Source organism: Lithobates pipiens, unplaced genomic scaffold (genome assembly GCF_037356315.1).
Source record: "Lithobates pipiens isolate NorthernLeopardFrog02 unplaced genomic scaffold, aLitPip1_a1.2 Scaffold_25, whole genome shotgun sequence".
Classification (NCBI taxonomy): Eukaryota; Metazoa; Chordata; class Amphibia; order Anura; family Ranidae; genus Lithobates; species Lithobates pipiens.
Genome location: NW_027507787.1, coordinates 109,582,204 through 109,602,594, shown reverse-complemented (window position 1 = coordinate 109,602,594; position 20,391 = coordinate 109,582,204).

Genomic DNA, 20,391 nt, shown 5'->3' with positions numbered 1-20,391 from the left:
AAATGCCAAGATGATCACCTTGGGAAACAAGCGGAAAAAAAAACCATGTCAACGCCAACAACATAAAAAGAATCCTACGACACCTGGTATTCCCAGTTGGTCTCCCACCCAGTTACTAATCAGGACGGACAATGCTTAGCCTCCGAGATCAGACAAGATCAGGCACTTTCAAGGTGATGGGGCCATAGGCGATCTCTTTGGGCACTCTCAACCATCTTGACAAACGCCAACATGGTCATCAAGTGAAAAAAACCAAGTCATTGCCAACAGTTTCCTTGCCTGAAATAGGCATCTCAGAACTGCCAACTAATCCCAGGAGACAATACTTCGCCTCCATCCTGGTGGAGGTTCCAAACACCCGATCAATGGTTCCTGTCACCTCTGTCCAGTAGCGGATCAACTTCGGGCATCTCCAAAACATGTGCATCATGTCTCCCACCATGTTCCCGCACCGGGGGCAACTTGCGTCCGGCCGTTCGGCCAAACAGAAAAAGTTTACGAGGAGCATAATAGGTTCTATATAATAAGATCAGATGTGACATCCTCTGTGACGAGAGCCACAATTCACCACAGGCAGGATTCCTGTGGCCAAATATAGCTCAGGGGGGTTTAGTACACACCCCACACTATATAAAGCCGCCAGCGCGGCGGCCTTGTATAGTGTGTTGCGGTGGTCAGGGAAAGAGGACGATAGGCAGGGACAGTGTCTTTACTGCTTGGGAACCTAGCACTGTTACAGTGGGTGTTAGTGCCTCCTGCACAGTACACACCTGAAGCTACCCTTTATTACTGGTGTTCAATTTCTGCAATACATGCATCTGCAGTGCAAAAGTTAGAGTGGGTGTTGTGTGCCTCCTGCACAGTATACACCTTATTGCTGGTGTTCTGTTTCTGTAATACAGGAACCTAGCACTGTTACAGTGCTAGGGTGTACAGAGAAGCTGGTATATATAGAAGACTACAGCATACAGAAGAAAGGCTAGTGAATACAGAATACAGACTCGTGTATGTAGATAGGCTTGAGTATACAGAGATGCTAGAGTAAACAGTGAGGCTGGGGTACACAGAGAGGCTAGTTTAAAGAGAGGCTAGTATATACAAAGATGTTAGTGTATATAGAGAGGTTAATGTATAGAGAGGGTCGAGAGTATACAGAAAGGACAGTGCATATAGAGAAACTAGTGTATACAGAAGACAGGCTTGGGTATACATCAAAGATGACAGTGTATACAGAAGACTGGGTAGTGCATACAGAGAGTCTAGTGGGTAAAGAAGACAGGCTGGTGTATTCTAGCTAGTTTTTACAGTCTAGTGTATACAGAAGACAGGCTGTGGTATACAGAGGGTTTAGTGTATTCAGAGAGTCTAGTGTATACAGTCGGTGAGTGTATACATAATACTGGCTAGTTCAGACAGTTTTTACAGAGATGCAAGGGTGTACAGAGAAGCTAGTATATATAGAAGACAGAAGAAAGGCTTGGGTATACATCCAAGCTGACAGTGTATACAGAAGACTGGGTAGTGTATACAGAGAGTCTAGTGGGTACAGAAGACAGGCTGGTGTATTCTAGCTAGTTTTTACAGTCTAGTGTATACAGAAGACAGGCTGTGGTATACAGAGGGTTTAGTGTATTATAGAGATGCAGGGGTGTACAGAGAAGCTAGTATATATAGAAGACTACAGCATACAGAAGAAAGGCTAGTGAATACAGAATAAAGGCTGGCTTCTACGGAGAGGCTAGTGTATGCAGAACACTATCTAGGGTATATAGAGAGGCTAGATTATACAGAGAGGCTAGTGCATAGAGTGAAGCTATTGTATATAGAAGCCTGGTTAGTGTATACAGAGAAGCTAGTGTGTACAGAAGAAAGGCTAGACTGGCTATAAGAGAGACACGTTTTTACAGAAGACAGTTTGGGGTATACAGAGATGCTAGTTTATACAGAGAGACTAATGTATACAGAAGACAGGCTAGGGCATACAGAAGACAGAAGACGGGCTAGTGTATTCCGAACATAGGCTAGTGTATATCGAAGACAAGCTATTGTATGCAGAAGACCGGCTAGTGTAAACATGCTGGTGTATATAGAGAGGCTAGTGAATTTAGAGGGTAGGCTAAGTGATAACAGAAGACAATCTGGGCTATACAGAGACTTTTCATCATTTCATATAGCTCACATCTCTAATGGAGTTTGTCTCATTGCCATGTTATGCCTTTTCATTCTTATGCTAAATATAGATTATACTCACTACACGATTTTAATCATCCACATCAAGCATGCAATAAAACTATCATACATACATATAAATAAACCATGTACTCTTTTGCTCTATTTTGCATATTTTTAATTCTCCACATCAACTGTCACATTGAGTATGTGACAGTCCTGACACACCATCCTGACTTATTTTTCTTTATTTCTTATTAGAAATAGAGAGTACTATCTCAAAATCCCGTTAAATCTATTCACTTCGATGAGTTCTACCGCTAATTGTGCGGTAATGCAAAATGTATCTCTCTGCACTATGATCTTAATCATAATAATAATAATAATAATAATAATTGGATTGTCTAATGCAAAGATCAACTAGTCTAATATAAGCTTTCTCATTGGTACCGGCATATCCTTTAAATTTAGACTAACGCAACTATTTCTCGGACATTTTCAAGCTAAGCTTTCAATCTCTTACCTTTGAAAAGCGATACTTCCTCCCTACAACATTAAGCCATTTAAATGCCCTATTGCATTGCCTATATGCCTATATTATACAACTCTCTGAAAAGCCTATATGTAGAGAATAAAACTAGTCTTACATCTTAATAAAACAGTTTTATTGCTCAACCAGTATCAGCTGTCATGACAAATAAACGTTTCCACTGTTTGTGACAGTTAAGGTGGAGAAAAAGAAGTAATACAGAAAATAGAGTCAGTTAAAACACAGTGACAAAACATTTGTGAGAAAAGCAGTGTAAGCCGTCTTTCTGCCATATGCTTCAGAAAATTAATGTACCGCTATTAAATCCATATCAATTCCACATAACCGTGAACCGTCTTACAATTTTAATATTTACTGATAGCAATTACTGATATTACATTATGACTATACCAGTGGAAAAGGACCGCGTAATGGAACTGTGAAATTAATCATAATCTCAGCGTTAATTTAGCTGATAAATTCACGATTTACTCAACGATTTACTCAACGATTTAAACTTAGATTTTTTTCATTCTAAGTCTATTTAATCTTAAATAATTTATACTATATTCTACTGTACTCTTAAATTATGTACTGTTGTTCTGTATTTTAGCCGTTCTCATATTTCGTTTTATGTTGCAACCATCGAATCTCATTGCTATTCCGACATTCTGCCTTAATGAGGATATTACCCTTTTGTGTATTCACTTTATCTCGACCTATATGCCTCAATATTTTCCTAATTTGTTTTGCTATACTTATTATTATTATATTACAGAGATTATTAACTCTAAATCATTGTAAACCTAACCATAGTTATAATGTCTACAGCTAATTTTACGTTAAAGCAAAAGTCACACAAAACCATCTTTTTAAATCCTTTTACACACTGCACATTAGGAGCAATGCAACCATCTCTCGCGACCTCTATGCAATTGGATTCTATTTCTGACTCTATTTTGTGTATTACTTCTTCTACACATTAACTGTCACACTGATAACCATTTGTAACACATAACACTTGCAACACATTTTTTAACAGCAGCAAAATGTGAGAAAAGCAGTGGGGCGGTTTACTTGATTGAGAAGTGGTTGCAGTAGCAAAGCATAGCAATACAGTTTGATTACATTAATAACACATAATGCAACAATTTTACATTCACCTCATGCATACATCATAATGTAAGCTGTCTATCACTATTAATGTTCATGGTTACTGATACATTATGCCGATAAGCAGTGGAAACGGAAAACAGTCAGTGTAAGCCGTCTTCGTGCGTAACAAAATTAATGGAACGATTTAAACGTTGGAATTTTCAAGCTACGTCAATTTACTCTTAAATACCCTTTAGCTGCTTAGCTCACACTTTGCTGTATGTAGCCGCGTTTACATGTAAGTAACCAATGGGGATTGACATTTCATGTCCATCTCAAATCTCCAATGCAATTTGCCTCTTTGCCATGTCATACTTTGCCATTTATTATACCTTCTCATCCGATAGAAACCTAGTCGTTGCTGATATTTCATGATTACAGCAATCATCTCATCTAATTGCTATTCCGACAATATGAAGATTTCTCAATCATTTTGAAGCTACTGCAAGTAACGCTTCCGATCTCTTTTCAACTGCAATACATAATCTCTGCAATATTAAGTAATATTTAGCTGCTTAGCTAACACTTTGCTGTATGTAGCCACGTTAACTGTATTAATGGTTACATGTAAATAACCAATGGGGATTGAAATTTCATCTCTAATTCACATTCACAATTCTAATGCAGTTTGTCTCTTTTGCCATGTCATACTTTGCCAGTTATTATACGTTCTCATCCTTAAAGACACGTAAGGATCCTGAAAACGATAGAAACCTAGTCACGTCCTTGCTGATATTTCATTATTACAGCAATCATCTCATCTAATTGATATTCCGACATTCTGCTTTGGTATTACTTTGCAACGCTCTATTGAACAATGTAAAGGTAAGCTAGATATTTTGTGTATTTCCACTTAAACTCGACTTTTATATACTGTCTCAATATTATCCGTTCTAATTTTGCTAAATTAGATTGTAGAGTTTGCTATGTCTAAATACATGTTACCTACTCACCTTTATTACGTATACTGCTAATTTTAGGGTAATACAAAACCATCTTATTGCTTCTTTACACGCTGCACGTATTAAGAATAATGCAATGCTACCGTGAACAGTTTAATTGCTCGTTTCACATTTAGCTGGTATCTCTCTGCTATAGGAAACTGAATTTGTATTACAACGATCACTCATCTAATATCAGTCCACTCAGTGCTACCGGGATAACTTTTACATTTAGAGTAATGAAATGATTTCTCAGTCATTTTGGAGCTACTGCAACTAACGCTTCCGATCTCATTTCGACTGCAATACTTAATCTCTGCTATTGCAGAATATTTAGCTGAATATTTAGCTGCTTTGCTGTACGTAGCCGTGGGGATTGGCATTTCATCTCTAATTCATATTCACAATTCTAATGCAGTTTGTCTTTTTGCCATGGCATCCTCTGCCCGTTATTATCCTTTCTCATCCTTATGCTATATTTGGGGTATATTCACTACATGATTAAAGACACGTAATGAACCTGATTGATAAAAACCTACACACGTCGTTGCTGTTATTTAGTGTATTTCCACTTAAACCCGACCTGTATATACTGTCTCAATATTAATTTTAGAGTTATTTTGCTATATTTATTATTAGAATAAACAGATTACTATCTCTAAATCCTGGTAAACCAGCTCACACTTAACCATCTTATTTCTACCTTACACGCAGCACATATTAACATATTAACTTTTAGCCGGTATCTCTCTGCAATAGTAAACGAAATGTGTAGATCACTCATCTAATATCGTCTTTTCAGTGCTACCGGAACAACTTTTAAATTTAGAGTAATGCAACGATTTCTCAGTTTTATGATACTACTGCAACTAACGCTTTGGATCTCTTTCCTGATAAATTACACTCTGCAATATAGCGAGTCTGCATACACTAGCCTCTCTTTGTAACCCAACTTCTCTCTCTGTATACCTTAGCCTCCATCTCTTGCATAAACCTTCTTCTGTATAATCTAGCCTATCTGTATACACTAGCCTGTCTTTTGTACACATTAGGCTCTCTGTGTAAACTAGCCGGTCTACTGTATACACTAGTCCATCTGTATACACTAGCAAGTCTGCATACTCCTGCCTCTCTGTGTAACCTAGCCTCTCTCTCTCTCTGTATACCCTAGCCTCCATCTCTGCATACCCAGGACGTTCTTCTGTATAATCTAGCCTATCTGTATACACTAGCCTGTCTTTTGTACACATTTGCCTCTCTGTATAAACTAACCGGTCTTCTGTATACACTAGTCCGCCTGTATACACTAGCAAGTATGCATACTCTAGCCTCTCTCTCTGTATACCCTAGCCTCCATCCTTGCATACCCAGGACGTTCTTCTGTTTAATCTAGTCTATCTGTATACACTAGCCTGTCTTTTGTACACATTAGCCTCTCTGTATAAACTAGCCGGTCCTGTGTATACACTAGTCCGTCTGTATACACTAGCAAGTCTGTGTAACCAAGCCTCTCTCTCTGCATACCCTAGCCTCCATCTCTTGCATAAACCAGGACCTTCTTTCTTCTGTATAATCTAGCCTATCTGTATACACTAGCCTGTCTTTTGTACACATTAGCCTCTCTGTGTAAACTAGCCGGTCTACTGTATACACTAGTCCACCTGTATACACTAGCAAGTCTGCATACTCCTGCCTCTCTGTGTAACCCAGCCTCTCTCTCTCTCTCTCTCTCTGTATACCCTAGCCTCCATCTCTGCATACCCAGGATGTTCTTCTGTATAATCTAGCCTATCTGTATAAATTAGCCTCTCTGTATAAACTAGCTGGTCTTCTGTATACACTAGTCCGTCAGTATACACTAGCAAGTCTGCATACTCTAGCCTCTCTGTGTAACACAGTCTCTCTCTCTGTATACCCTAGCCTCCATCTCTGCATACCCAGGACGTTCTTCTGTATAATCTAGCCTATCTATATACACTAGCCTGTGTTTTGTACACTTTAGCCTCTCTGTATAAACTAGCCGGTCTTCTGCATACACGAGTCTCTCTGTAGACCCTTGGATGTCTTTTGTATACACTAGCTGCTCTTTATACATTAGCTCTCTGTATACCCAAGCCTCTCTGTATACACTAGTCCGTCTGTATACACTAGCAAGTCTGCATACACCAGCCTCTCTGTGTAACCCAGCCTCTCTCTCTGCATACCCAAGATGTTCTTCTCTATAATCTAGCCTATTTGTATACACTAGCCTATCTTTTGCACACATTAGCCTCCTTATATAAACTAGCCGGTCTTCTGTATACACTAGTCCGTCTGTATACACTAGCAAGTATGCATACTCTAGCCTCTCTCTCTGTATACCCTAGCCTCCATCTCTGCATACCCAGGACGTTCTTCTGTATAATCTAGCCTATCTGTATACACTAGTGTATACAGACAGACTAGTGTATACAGAGGACCGGCTAATGTGTACAAAAGACAGGCTAATGTATACAGATAGTAATATGAGGGACACTCCTCACCCCCGCCCCCACCTACCAGATCTGACTTTCATCCCCTTGCCCTCTCTGCCCCGGTCATCTGGTGGCAGTTTTATGCACTCCCTGGCCCCCACCCATTCATAATCCTTACCAACCTTTCCTTCCGCTGCTCACAGCTTGTCTAATTAACCAACTTGTACAAGACATCGCTAGCCTCCTGTCTGACACCGGTCCCCCTTGGAGGCTTTACCCCTCACTGTTTGGGTGGTCCCTGCCTCTCCCTGGATGCTCCACATATACCACAACGACATTGTCAGAGGGGCACCACTTGACAGGACACGGGGCTGTCATGCCGGTGGCATCTCCCATTGGAGGAAGGGATGATGGCCCCAACCCCTTGGCAGCAGGTTCTTTCATGTACAGACCAGGGCGGCTCATCTTCCCTTCTGGAGTCTTGACCTTAGATGGGGGAGTTGCACTTTGGGGGGTCTGAGTGATACCTAGTGCGCTGTACTGGAAGGGCTTGATATTCCCGCATATGTGTCCCCTCCCCCTGGTTGCGCCCCTCGTCCCCCCTCTGGCTCCCACCTACTCTTTGCCAACATTGCCTTCTGCAGCTTTTGGGGACCCTGGATGACTTATTTATTGAGCCTATTGGTACAAGACACTGCTTCCCTCCAGGGTGACTCTGGACCCCCCTGGAGGATTTACCCCTTACTGTTTGGGCAGTCCCAGCCTCCCTCTGGATGCTCTACACAGCCCCCGATGGCGATGCAGGAGAGACACTAATTGGCGGGCCCCAGGACTGCTGGTCGGGTGAAGTCTCCCGTTGGATGGAGGGATGGTGGCCCCAGCCCCTTGCCTGCCAGATTTTCCATGCACCGACCAGGGCTGCTCCTCTTTCATTATGATGTGGTGACCATGGAGGGGAGGAGTTGAAATTTATGGGGTCTGGGTGTTTGCTGGTGGGAGTGCGCTAAAGGACTTGACATTTCCGCATGTTTTTCCCCTCTCCCCTGTTTCCCCCCTCCCTTCCCCCCCTTCCCACCCTTCCCTTCCCTCCTTTCCCTACCCCTTTCCCCCCTTCCACTCCCCCTTTCCCTGCCCCTTTTCCCCCGGGGCATGGACGGGGGAGAGGGGGTAAGGAGAGGACAATCTGCCAAAGGGAGCAATGGATTTGTTCGGGGACTGCATGTACTTTAGGGGTATGGGACGGGGGGTGGTGGATCCCATTCTGTGATGCCTTTTCTGTTGTGACGGGCTCCCTCGTGCATGCCTACGTTTAGGGCGAGCCGAGGAGACCCCTCAGTGCTGACAGTTATATGCTCTACCTCTGTTTTGGTTATACTATTGTTTTTTGGTTCTATGATGTTACTGATTGTCTTTTATTTGCATACCAGTATCAGACGTGACATTTACCACTGCCGGGACTGGGGGGACTAGGATTCGGGGGCTCCCTCTTGACCTGTCTACCCACCAACCCAAGTAGGACAGCGCTTTAAACCCAGTGTACATCTGGTAAGCGCTATAGCATAATTGTGCTGTTTTAGTATACCCTTCCTGTACTGTTGAGTGCGGACAACCCTTAATTTCCCTCTCCCCCTGGGGTTGAGGTGCCCGGCCTCTTTTTCCCTTTACCTTTCCTTCCATTTGCCCTTCCTTTCTCCCCCTTAGTTCCCGCCATGCATTACCTACCCAAAACCTACCTTGGTTCAACTTTCTTTGCTTTTCTCTGACGTCCCCCTCCCCCTCCCCGAGGAGCGAAGGCAGACTCAGTCAAGGTCACCTCTCTAAACGTTAAGGGACTGAGCTCCCCTGAAAAACGGTGGATCCTCCTGTGAGAACTGAAGACTTCCTGTACTGATGTGGCCTTTATACAAGAAACACATTTTAAAAATACTAGCCTCCCCTTTCTATGGTTGAGATCCTTCCCTAAGGTCTACCACTCTACTAACCCCTCCTCTAAGACCAAGGGAGTCTCCATTCTGATCTCTAGCAGGCTCCCCTGGGTTCTCCAGGATTCTCTGGTGGACCCTGGGAGCCGATATCTTTTTCTTAGGGGCCACATTGGAGAGCGCCTTTTTACATTTGCCACTGTGTACGCTCCCAATGATCACCAAGACACGTTCCTCGGAACTACCCTGCACAGATTATGTGACTTTCGGGAGGGCCTGTTGATATTAGGTGGGGACTTTAATGTCCCCTTTCGCCATCGGTTGACACTTCTGCCTCTTGCTCCTCGCTCCTCATTTCCTCTAGAAAGCGGATTACTAAGTGTTTACTGAATGACCAATTAGTTGATGTCTGGCGTCTGCAACACTCTGGGGAAAGGGACTACTCTTTTTGCTCTTCCCCTCACAAATCATACTTGAGGATAGACTTCTTCTTGATTCCACATGACCAACTGCACTTGGTGAGCTCTTCCTCCATCGGCCATATAACTTGGTCCGACCACGCTCCTGTAGCCCTTACCTACACCCTCTCTAGGAACCCCTCACCTAGGTCTCTATTCTGGCACCTTAATGAGAGCCTCCTCCAGATACCGGAAGTTTTAGCAGATGTGACCAGGGAATTGGACCTTTATTTCCAAGAAAACTAAACGCAGGACTGTGACCCGGGGATAATTTGGGAGGCTCACAAGTCAGTACTCCGCAGGGTACTTATCAGGCACGGGGCGCGCATCAAACAAACATGGAAGGAACAGCTTGCTAATCTGTTTCGTGAACTTGCCTCTGTGGAAGCGAAACATAAACATGCCCCCTCACGGACCTTAGAGATTGAATTCGGGACACTCCGTACCCATATTGCTGACCTACTCCATTATAAAGCGAAAGCGGCACTCCAGTTTTGTCGTAAACTGACGTAGGAGTCAGGGGACAAATGCGGAAAAATCTTAGCCAGGTCGGTAAAGGAGTTGAAATCTGGCTCTTACATACCACAGTTGATAGATGAGAATGGCCAGAGGGCCTCTACCCCAACCCAAATAGCCGAAGTCTTTGAAAAATGTTACTCTGATCTCTACAACCTGCCCGATTCAGGGTCTGGACAGGACAATATAGACAGATATGTAACCGGTTCTGGTCTACCAACCCTCTCATCGGAATCACGGGAGTACTTGGAGGACCCGATCACACTGGAAGAAGTCCAGACAGCCGTGGGACCTCCGAAGGTGGGTAAGGCTCCGGGCCCTGACGGATATACCGCACAATACTTTAAGACCTTCCTCCCTATTCTCGGCCCGCGCTTGGTGAATTTATTTAATACTCTGAGCTCGAATGGGGATTTTCCTGAGGATACCCTTAGAGCCCACATCTCGTTGATACCTAAGGAGGGCAAAGACCCGGGCCTATGTGGGAGCTACAGACCCATTTCCCTCCTAAATTCGGTCCTAAAACTATTCTCTAAAATCCTCGCCACGTGATTGGCACATCACTTGCAGTCCCTTATACATATTGACCAGTTAGGTTTTATTCCCACCAGGAAAGATAGGAACAACACCATTAAGGTGCTTACCCTGATCCATAAAGCAAAGTCATCTGGGACCCCTTGTCTTTTCATGAGTACTGATGCCGAGAAGGCTTTTGATCGGGTCAAATGGACATTGATGTTCTCGGTCCTTCGCCATATAGGTCTGAGTGAACGGATGCTGGCATGGATAAGTAAGATATACTCACGCCCTTCAGCTTAAGTCAAAGCGAATGGGGTTCTCTCATCTCCCCTTGACATCGGGAATGGGACCAGACAAGGTTGCCCCCTGTCGCCCCTATTATTCGCACTGTCATTGGAACCCTTTCTCTCCACAATTCGACAAAACTCAGACATAACGGGACTCCAAATGGGTACTATTGAGTGCAAGATATCTGCCTACACGGATGACATGCTGTTCTCGCTGACGAATCCCAGAGTTTCCTTGCCAAATCTCCTTCGGGAATTCCAGATATACGGGATACTTCTTGAAATCAAAGGCCATGGGGGTTACAGTCCCCCCGCAAACGTTAATAGACTTGCAGTCCAATTTTCGATTTAAATGGACCCATACAGCCCTTAAGTACTTAGGTACTTACATTCCACCGGACATCGTGCGTACGTTTATGTTGAACTTCCCCCCACCCCTTGTCACTAAGATCCGCAGTTTGCTTCACGGGTGGCATTCTGGCCTCCATTCCTGGTTCAGGAGATGCAATCTCATTAAAATGAACATACTCCCTAAATTTACTTATCTTTTCCAAGCTCTCCCGATCCAGATTCCAGTCCCGTTTTTTAAGCAAGCTCAATCCTTGCTCACTCAATTTAACTGGGCCCACAAAAATCCCAGACTTAAGCGGTCACAGCTGACATTGTCTAAACAACAGGGAGGGTTGGTTCTCCCTGACTTGCGACGCTACTACCTGGCCTCCCATCTGGGGCGTGTATTGGACTGGAATCGAAACAAACTTTCTAAGCTCACTCCCGAATTCCGCTAAGAAGCGCCATGTGGTGCTATAAGTATTTACCCACAGAATTTATGTCACATCCCACTATAGGGGCTTAGTTGAAAGTCAGTCACCTGATCGCTACCCAAAACACACTCACGTCTTTGACTTCCCCCCTATTCCCTATACGTGGCCATCCAACCTTTGAACTGGGGACCCACTTAGAAATTCCAACCTAGACAATGCATCTAAATTCGTCATTGATGGAAAATGGCCTTCTTTCTTAACCCTAACAGATCCGACAGGGCTTTTTCAACTGCCTTTTTGGAGAGCGGCGCAACAACATCATTTTCTCCATTCCATCCCCAATCCTCAAACGTTCGCCCGCCCTCAGACGGAGTTTGAGACTCTATGCAGGAGCGAAGGCCCTTTGGCCCACATTCTCTCTCAAACAGATTACCCACACTTAACCTGTCTGTCCAACTGGGGAAAGGACCTTAATTGCTCATTTTCCCCAGCACAGAGACAACGCATTATCACTTTGGCTCTCAAAATGTCGCTGTGCACGAAGATACAGGAGACGAATTTTAAACTTCTCACCAGGTGGTATTTGACACCATCAAAGCTGCAGAAATGTTTCCCCTCTTCCTCGAACATATGCTGGAGGTGTGGAGAAGAAGAGGGCACGTTGCTGCACATTTTTTGGTCCTGCCCCAGCTTGGTGGACTTCTGGACAGAGATCCGATGCATAACACAAAAATTCACAGACTTCTCCATCCAGGAAGAGGCTGCATTCTTTCTCTTGCACCATTCACAGATTCCCATTAAGAAGTACAAAAAAAATCAATTTTACGGCATGTGATAAATGCGGCGAAATCCTGCATCCCTCTCTATTGGAAAAAATGTTCCCCTCCTTTCATTACTCACTGGCTTAGGAAAATAGAGGACATTAAAAAAAATGGAGGACTTGATCCTCACATCACAAGGTAAACAATACTTTTTTAAACAAACCTGAGACATCTGGAATACCTTTATATTCTACCTGGAAGGATGTCGCCTGCTATCGCCTTAGTGCTCTGAGCTTTCCTTGACTGGCCCCTTGGACAGTGGCTGCCATCGTGTCTCGTCCCCTCTTCTCCTTTCCTGATCTTTCAACCCTTCTCTTTTTTGCCTTCCTCCCCTATCTCTCACCCCCTCCACCCCCTCTCTCTTTTGGAAAAAGTGGAAAATTGGGAATGACGGCCCCACACCCCCCTCTGGATGGATTATGCCGGAGGGACCTGGGGTTTGTGTGACCCTGGATCTTGGTACAGTACTTTATCTGTGCCTCGAATCATTGTGATTGATGGAAGGCAGACTCACAGTTGCGAATATACCTGTATCAAGTATTGTTCAGCTGCTTTTTGCTCTGTATTTCTCTGTTGCATTATGTACTCGGGGGACCGTCTTCCCCTATTTGGAGAAAAAATTATATTTGAAAAAAAAGAAGCCTACGACACCTGGTATTCCCAGGCGGTCTCCCATCCAGGCATTAACCAGGCCCTGCTTAGCCTCCAAGATCAGACGAGATGATACAGATTCAGGGTGATGTGGCCGTAGCCAATATCTTCAGTAGTGATGGCCGAACGGTTCGCCCGGCGGTCGTTTCGCGGCGAATTTCCGACTTTCGCCGTCCGCGGGTTCGAACGCCTTTTTCCGTCGTTCGCCCCGGCGGACTTACGTGTTTAATGTATACAAGAACTTTAACCTTTCGTGACACGTTTATCATGTGTTACAGGACAACCAATTGAGACATGACAGCTCATGGACACTTGGACATTCCCCCTAACCTATAAATACACCCGATCCGGTGGCCATTTTACATTCTTTCTTCTGTCACTGTAGGGAAAGGATCCTGTGTGGAGTAGGGACAGAGAAAACGCTAGCTATTTGGTACACAAAAGTTCTTTTCAGGACTGGTATAGGTGTTAGGTCAGCAGCCTGAGTTTCTTTTGTCAGTTTAGATAAAGGGACAGAGCGCTGTATGCTGCTATTTTAGGGACAGCTCAGCCAGATTAGTCTTTCTTCATCATCATCATCATCATCATCATTAGCTGTTACTATCAGGTCCACAAAAGAGCTGTTCCAGCTAATCGTTCCAGCCTACTCTTTTTTGCCAATTTGTATAGGGACAGGCAGGAAGCAGTGTGTCAGGCAGTGAGGATAATTTTAAAGACTTGCTGTTACTATTAGTTCCACAAAGGTTCTTTTCAGGACTGGTATCAGTGGTACGGTAATAGGCTTGTACACGTATAATATTCTTTCTTCCAAATATAGAAAGAATATTATACTTGACTGCTGCCCTTCTGCTGCAGTCTGCTAATCATTCACAACTCACTTGTTCCACAAAGCTCTTTATCAGGACTGGTAACTTGGTCTGTCTAGGGTGCTACGGTACATAGGCTTGGGTGCGGTACAGTCTGCTGTTCTGTAAGGACCGCTATCGGTCCACAATACATAGGGTTGCCGTGCACTACTGCTGACCGCTGCCCTATACTGCAGCAGTCCTTCATTGGTATAGGGACTGACGTACAGTCTGCTAATCACTAACACACAACCTGCTTGGTCCACAAAAGTTCTTATAAGGACTGGTAACTTGGTATAGGGTGCTACGGTACATAGGCCTGAGTGCGTTACAGTCTGCTGTTCTGTAAGGACCGCTATCGGTCCACAATACATAGGGTTGCCGTGCACTACTGCTGACCGCTGCCCTATACTGCAGCAGTCCTTCAGCGGTATAGGGACTGACGCACAGTCTGCTAAACACTAACACACAACCTGCTTGGTCCACAAAAGTTTTTATAAGGACTGGTAACTTGGTATAGGGTGCTACGGTACATAGGCCTGAGTGCAGTACAGTCTGCTGTTCTGTAAGGACCGCTATCGGTCCACAATACATAGGGTTGCCGTGCACTACTGCTGACCGCTGCCCTATACTGCAGCAGTCCTTCATTGGTATAGGGACTGACGTACAGTCTGCTAATCACTAACACACAACCTGCTTGGTCCACAAAAGTTCTTATAAGGACTGGTAACTTGGTATAGGGTGCTACGGTACATAGGCCTGAGTGCGTTACAGTCTGCTGTTCTGTAAGGACCGCTATCGGTCCACAATACATAGGGTTGCCGTGCACTACTGCTGACCGCTGCCCTATACTGCAGCAGTCCTTCATTGGTATAGGGACTGACGTACAGTCTGCTAATCACTAACACACAACCTGCTTGTTCCACAAAAGTTCTTATAAGGACTGGTAACTTGGTATAGGGTGCTACGGTACATAGGCCTGAGTGCGTTACAGTCTGCTGTTCTGTAAGGACCGCTATCGGTCCACAATACATAGGGTTGCCGTGCACTACTGCTGACCGCTGCCCTATACTGCAGCAGTCCTTCATTGGTATAGGGACTGACGTACAGTCTGCTAATCACTAACACACAACCTGCTTGGTCCACAAAAGTTCTTATAAGGACTGGTAACTTGGTATAGGGTGCTACGGTACATAGGCCTGAGTGCGTTACAGTCTGCTGTTCTGTAAGGACCGCTATCGGTCCACAATACATAGGGTTGCCGTGCACTACTGCTGACCGCTGCCCTATACTGCAGCAGTCCTTCAGCGGTATAGGGACTGACGCACAGTCTGCTAAACACTAACACACAACCTGCTTGGTCCACAAAAGTTTTTATAAGGACTGGTAACTTGGTATAGGGTGCTACGGTACATAGGCCTGAGTGCGTTACAGTCTGCTGTTCTGTAAGGACCGCTATCGGTCCACAATACATAGGGTTGCCGTGCACTACTGCTGACCGCTGCCCTATACTGCAGCAGTCCTTCATTGGTATAGGGACTGACGTACAGTCTGCTAATCACTAACACACAACCTGCTTGTTCCACAAAAGTTCTTATAAGGACTGGTAACTTGGTATAGGGTGCTACGGTACATAGGCCTGAGTGCGTTACAGTCTGCTGTTCTGTAAGGACCGCTATCGGTCCACAATACATAGGGTTGCCGTGCACTACTGCTGACCGCTGCCCTATACTGCAGCAGTCCTTCATTGGTATAGGGACTGACGTACAGTCTGCTAATCACTAACACACAACCTGCTTGTTCCACAAAAGTTCTTATAAGGACTGGTAACTTGGTATAGGGTGCTACGGTACATAGGCTTGAGTGCGGTACAGTCTGCTGTTCTGTAAGGACCGCTATCGGTCCACAATAGATAGGGTTGACGTGCACCACTGCTGACCGCTGCCCTATACTGCAGCAGTCCTTCAGCGGTATAGGGACTGACGTACAGTCTGCTAAACACTAATACACAACCTGCTTGGTCCACAAAAGTTCTTATAAGGACTGGTAACTTGGTATAGGGTGCTACGGTACATAGGCTTGAGTGCGGTACAGTCTGCTGTTCTGTAAGGACCGCTATCGGTCCACAATAGATAGGGTTGACGTGCACCACTGCTGACCGCTGCCCTATACTGCAGCAGTCCTTCAGCGGTATAGGGACTGACGCACAGTCTGCTAAACACTAACACACAACCTGCTTGGTCCACAAAAGTTTTTATAAGGACTGGTAACTTGGTATAGGGTGCTACGGTACATAGGCCTGAGTGCGTTACAGTCTGCTGTTCTGTAAGGACCGCTATCGGTCCACAATACATAGGGTTGCCGTGCACTACTGCTGACCGCTGCCCTATACTGCAGCAGTCCTTCATTGGTATAGGGACTGACGTACAGTCTGCTAATCACTAACACACAACCTGCTTGGTCCACAAAAGTTCTTATAAGGACTGGTAACTTGGTATAGGGTGCTACGGTACATAGGCCTGAGTGCGTTACAGTCTGCTGTTCTGTAAGGACCGCTATCGGTCCACAATACATAGGGTTGCCGTGCACTACTGCTGACCGCTGCCCTATACTGCAGCAGTCCTTCAGCGGTATAGGGACTGACGCACAGTCTGCTAAACACTAACACACAACCTGCTTGGTCCACAAAAGTTCTTATAAGGACTGGTAACTTGGTATAGGGTGCTACGGTACATAGGCTTGAGTGCGGTACAGTCTGCTGTTCTGTAAGGACCGCTATCGGTCCACAATAGATAGGGTTGACGTGCACCACTGCTGACCGCTGCCCTATACTGCAGCAGTCCTTCAGCGGTATAGGGACTGACGTACAGTCTGCTAAACACTAATACACAACCTGCTTGGTCCACAAAAGTTCTTATAAGGACTGGTAACTTGGTATAGGGTGCTACGGTACATAGGCTTGAGTGCGGTACAGTCTGCTGTTCTGTAAGGACCGCTATAGGTCCACAATAGATAGGGTTGACGTGCACCACTGCTGACCGCTCACCTATACTGCAGCAGTCCTTCAGCGGTATAGGGACTAAGAGTTTTGTCACAGGGTCATTTAAAAAATGACATGCAGAGGAAGAGGCAGGCCCTTCCGCAGGGGTGGTAGGGGTAGGGCAGGAGCAACAGGCTTGAGCCAAAGTGGGAAGTTGCAGAAGGTGCGTTCAATTACTTTAAAGGATGCACCAGACTTGGTTGAGTGGCTCGCTCAGCCTTACTCTTCTGCACCCTCCTCATCCTCTCGATCTGCACCCTCTTCTTCACTCTCTGCTATGTGCACCCCCAAAGACACTACCACCAACAACACGACCACCACCACCACCACCACATACCTTCCGCTTGAGTCACTGGAATTATTTTCCGATCCATATCAAGAGGACATTTCTGATGCGCAGCCACTCTTGGTATTGGATCAGGAAGAGGAGGTAGCAACAAGCGCTACTCAGCAGTCTGACGCCAGTACCCAGATCAGCCCAAGGAGGAGGTTGGTCCCCGGTGTTGCTGCCTACTCTACTTATAGCGGTGGGGAAGGTGACGTTGATGATGACGTGTCTAGTGATGTCACGTGGGTGCCCACAAGAGAGGAAGAGGAGGGGAGTTCAGAGGGAGATATGGACCAGCAGATAGGGAGGAGAAGCAGCAATGACTTACATTGCACAGCAGGGACAAAGCAGACTGCAAATGTATCAGGAGCGAGTCATCGACCATGTACGGTCACATCTGGCGCTCCCAGGACACCGGCACATGGCTCCGCAGTGTGGGCTTTTTTTAACGTGTCCGCTGCTGACAATAGCGTTGCCATCTGCAATCTTTGCAGTCAACGCGTTAGTCGCGGTAAGCCCAATACTCACCTAGGGACGACCGCCTTAAGAAGGCACATGAGCAGCCATCACCGAGCCCAGTGGGAGCAACGGAACACACAAAGCCACACTGCAGGCTCTCACCGTCCAGCCTCGTCTTCTACTTCTCCTTCTCCTCTCTCCTCACAATTGTCCTCCACTCCACCTTCCATCACGCCAAGCTCACATTTTTCTGCAAAAAGGCAGGCTTCCGTGGGCCTAATGTTTGAGCGTAAAAAAATGATGACGCCGGATAACCCTCTTGCCCAACGGTTGGCGGCTGGCTTGTCAGAACTCATAGCCCGCCAACTACTGCCATATAAACTGGTGGACTCGGAGGCCTTTCGCAAATTTGTGGCCATTGGAACACCACAATGGAAGGTCCCAGGAAGGAAGTATTTCTCAGAGAAGGGCATCCCAGAGCTATATGGCCATGTTCAGCGGCAAGTGAATGTATCTCTGGCACACAGTGTCGGTGCCAAGATACATCTGACCACAGACACGTGGTCTAGCAAACACGGGCAGGGAAGGTATATCAGTTTTACTGCCCACTGGGTGAACCTTCTGACGGCCGTCAAGCATGTAACCCGTGGCACCCGTGTAGATTTGGTTTTACCGCCACGGATTGCATGCAGGCCTGACTCTTCTTCTCCTCCTCCTACTCCATCCTCCTCCCTCTCCTCCTCAGCTGCCTCCTCCTTTTCCGCTGCTAGCGTCTCTTCCACTGCACCGCCCAAGCTCCCCAGAACCTATTCCACATGCCAGGTGAGACGTTGCCATGCCGTGCTGCGTCTGTTGTGCCTGGAAGCAAAGAGCCACACTGGCCCGGCACTCCTTTCAGCTTTGCGTTCACAGGCAGATGAGTGGCTAACACCGCTCAATTTGACAGTTGGTAAAGTGGTGTGTGACAACGGTGCCAATCTGCTTAGCGCATTGAAACAGGGCAAAATCACGCACGTGCCGTGCATGGCACACGTCTTAAACTTGGTCGTGCAGCGATTCCTTGTCAAATACCCTGGGGTCCAGGACATCTTGCGGCAGGCAAGGAAAATCTCGGCCCATTTCAGAAGATCTTACACGGCCATGGCTCGCCTTGCTGACATTCAGCGGCGACACCATCTGCCGGTCAGACGTCTTATTTGCGATTGCCCGACGCGATGGAACTCAACCTTCTATATGCTTGATAGGCTGCTCCAGCAGAAACGTGCAGTTAACGTCTACCTGTATGAACTCTGCGAAAGAAACGGTTCTGGGGAGCTGGGTTTTTTTTCACCGCGCCAGTGGCTGCTCATGCGCGACACATGCAGACTTCTGCGGCCATTTGAGGAGATCACCAAACTGGTCAGTCGCAGCCATGGCGCCATCAGTGACATGGTACCTTATGCCTTCTTTCTGGAGCGTGCATTGCGTCGTGTCATTGATCAGGCTGTGGAGGAGCAGGAGCGGGAAGATGAGGAAGTCGCAATGCTGGATGAATTCCCAGGGGGGGCTACTCTATCTGAGACAAGTCAACAACAGGAGTCTGATGAGGAGTCAGAGGAGGATGGTGCCGGGGCGGATGAGCAGGAGCAAGAAGAGCATGCTTTAAACCTTTCTGGGATCCCTGTTGTGCGAGGATGGGGAGAGGAGAATGAAGAGGACGACATTATCCTGGATGATGAGCAGGAGCCAGGCCACCACACCGCTTCCACTTTAGTGCAAATGGGGGCCTTCATGCTCCAGTGTTTTAATAGGGACCCCCGTATAAAAAGCATGAGGGTCAAGGACCAGTACTGGGTGGCAACGTACTTAGACCCCCGGTACAAACACAAAATGGCGGAAATGTTACCGCCGTCGCAGAGGGCTGTCAGAATGCAGCACTTCCAGGCCTTGCTTCGAGAAATGCTGCATTCTGCTTTTGCGTGCGCTGGCAGAGGAGCAATTCCCACTCCCAGAGAAGGATTTGCGGGTACCAATCCAACAGCGCCTGCAAGAAGAGGCCGGTTTGAAGATGTGTTGGTGACTTCGGATATGAGGTCATTCTTTCAGCCGACCCATCGACAGGTGTCATCCGGATCCAGCATCAGGGAACGCCTAGACCGTCAGGTGTCCGACTACATTGGGTTAACGGCCGATGTGGACGCTCTGAGGAGTGATGAACCCCTAGACTACTGGGTGGGCAGGCTTGACCTCTGGCCAGAGCTTGCCCAATTTGCAATCGAACTGTTGGCTTGCCCCTCATCCAGTGTCCTGTCCGAAAGGACGTTCAGCGCAGCAGGGGGGATTGTGACCGATAAGCGTACTCGCCTAGCTCACCACAGTGTTAACTACCTCACATTTCTAAAAATGAATGAGGCATGGATCTCGGAGGAATTCAACACATGTGATCAGTAGACCATGTATATGTCTATAAACAATTTTTGGAATCAAGCACACAGACCTTCTTAATTCATTTGGCTCACTTCCCTGACCCAAAAAAGCACACCGTACTATATGCC